Source organism: Pseudonaja textilis, unplaced genomic scaffold (assembly GCF_049901715.1).
Source record: "Pseudonaja textilis isolate UNSWEBS1 unplaced genomic scaffold, rPseTex1.2 PTEXSCF23, whole genome shotgun sequence".
In the NCBI taxonomy this organism is placed as follows: Eukaryota; Metazoa; Chordata; class Lepidosauria; order Squamata; family Elapidae; genus Pseudonaja; species Pseudonaja textilis.
This window is the reverse complement of record NW_028262868.1, coordinates 599,913-602,412: the sequence shown is the minus strand read 5'-3', so window position 1 is coordinate 602,412 and position 2,500 is coordinate 599,913. Positions and strand designations below refer to the sequence as shown.

Genomic DNA, 2,500 nt, shown 5'->3' with positions numbered 1-2,500 from the left:
GCCTGCTTCCTCTCTTCTCATCCCTTCCTCTTCAATCCGCCTGTTTACTCTCTTCTCATCCCTTCCTCTGCGATCCGCCTGCTTACTCTCTTCTCATCCCTTCCTCTGCGATCCGCCTGCTTCCTCTCTTCTCATCCCTTCCTCTGCAATCCGCCTGCTTTACTCTCTTCTCATCCCTTCCTCTGCAATCTGCCTGCTTCCTCTCTTCTCATCCCTTCCTCTTCCATCCGCCTGCTTACTCTCTTGTCATCCCTTCCTCTTCAATCCGCCTGCTTACTCGCTTCTCATCCCTTTCTCTTCAATCCGCCTGCTTACTTTCTTCTCATCCCTTCCTCTTCAATCCGCCTGCTTACTCTCTTCTCATCCCTTCCTCTTCAATCCGCCTGCTTACTCTCTTCTCATCCCTTTCTCTTCAATCCGCCTGCTTACTCTCTTCTCATCCCTTCCTCTTCAATCCGCCTGCTTACTCGCTTCTCATCCCTTTCTCTTCAATCCGCCTGCTTACTTTCTTCTCATCCCTTCCTCTTCAATCCGCCTGCTTACTCTCTACTCATCCCTTTCTCTTCGATCCGCCTGCTTCCTCTCCTCTCTTCTCATCCCTTCCTCTGCGATCCGCCTGCTTCCTCTCTTCTCATCCCTTCCTCTTCAATCCGCCTGCTTACTCTCTACTCATCCCTTTCTCTTCGATCCGCCTGCTTCCTCTCTTCTCATCCCTTCCTCTGCGATCCGCCTGCTTCCTCTCTTCTCATCCCTTTCTCTTCAATCTGCCTGCTTCCTCTCTTCTCATCCCTTCCTCTTCAATCCGCCTGCTTACTCTCTTCTCATCCCTTTCTCTTCAATCCGCCTACTTACTCTCTTCTCATCCCTTCCTCTGCAATCCGCCTGCTTACTCTCCTCTCATCCCTTCCTCTTCAATCCGCCTGCTTACTCTCTCCTCATCCCTTCCTCTGCGATCCGCCTGCTTCCTCTCTTCTCATCCCTTCCTCTTCGATACGCCTGCTTACTCTTTTCTCATCCCTTCCTCTGCTATCCGCCTGCTTACTCTCTTCTCATCCCTTCCTCTTCAATCCGCCTGCTTACTCTCTTCTCATCCCTTCCTCTTCAATCCGCCTGCTTACTCGCTTCTCATCCCTTCCTCTTCAATCCGCCTGCTTACTCGCTTCTCATCCCTTTCTCTTCAATCCGCCTGCTTACTTTCTTCTCATCCCTTCCTCTTCAATCCGCCTGCTTACTCTCTACTCATCCCTTTCTCTTCGATCCGCCTGCTTCCTCTCTTCTCATCCCTTACTCTGCAATCCGCCTGCTTACTCTTTTCTCATCCCTTTCTCTTCAATCCGCCTGCTTACTCTCTTCTCATCCCTTCCTCTGCGATCCGCCTGCTTACTCTCTTCTCATCCCTTCCTCTTCAATCCGCCTGCTTACTCTCTTCTCATCCCTTCCTCTTCAATCCGCCTGCTTACTCTCTTCTCATCCCTTTCTCTTCAATCCGCCTGCTTACTCTCTTCTCATCCCTTCCTCTTCAATCCGCCTGCTTACTCGCTTCTCATCCCTTTCTCTTCAATCCGCCTGCTTACTTTCTTCTCATCCCTTCCTCTTCAATCCGCCTGCTTACTCTCTACTCATCCCTTTCTCTTCGATCCGCCTGCTTCCTCTCTTCTCATCCCTTCCTCTGCGATCCGCCTGCTTCCTCTCTTCTCATCCCTTCCTCTTCAATCCGCCTGCTTACTCTCTACTCATCCCTTTCTCTTCGATCCGCCTGCTTCCTCTCTTCTCATCCCTTCCTCTGCGATCCGCCTGCTTCCTCTCTTCTCATCCCTTTCTCTTCAATCTGCCTGCTTACTCTCTTCTCATCCCTTTCTCTTCAATCCGCCTACTTACTTTCTTCTCATCCCTTCCTCTGCAATCCGCCTGCTTACTCTCTTGTCATCCCTTATTATCCTCCTCATAATACTTTATATACATATATACATAATACTTTACAATACATTTTATTATCCTCATACTTTATATACATATATACATAATACATTACAATACATTTTATTATCCTCATAATACTTTATATACATATATACATAATACTTTACAATACATTTTATTATGTTCTTCATAATTCTTTATATACATATATACGTAATACTTTATATTTTATTATGCTCCTCATACTTTATATACATATATACATAATACTTTACAATACATTTTATTATGCTCATAATACTTTATATACATATATACATAATACTTTATAATACATTTTATTATCCTCCACATAATACTTTATATACATATATACATAATACTTTACAATACATTTTATTATTCTCCTCATAATACTTTATATACATATATACATAATACTTTATAATACATTTTATTATGCTCCTCATAATACTTTATATACATATATACATAATACTTTACAATACATTTTATTATTCTCCTCATAATACTTTATATACATATATACATAATACTTTACAATACATTTTATTATGCT

The 2,500-nt window shown here is 43.4% G+C and overlaps 1 protein-coding gene and 1 long non-coding RNA gene across 2 annotated transcripts in view; both read left to right on the top strand.

Annotated features, from left to right (window-relative positions):
- The window catches only part of LOC148123703 (uncharacterized), a 58,628-nt gene that overhangs the window by 3,285 nt on the left and 52,843 nt on the right, over positions 1–2,500 (top strand). The window lies entirely within an intron of this gene.
- AGFG2 (ArfGAP with FG repeats 2) overlaps positions 1–2,500 on the top strand; it is an 18,547-nt gene that overhangs the window by 957 nt on the left and 15,090 nt on the right. The gene's annotated exons all lie outside the window — the stretch shown is intronic.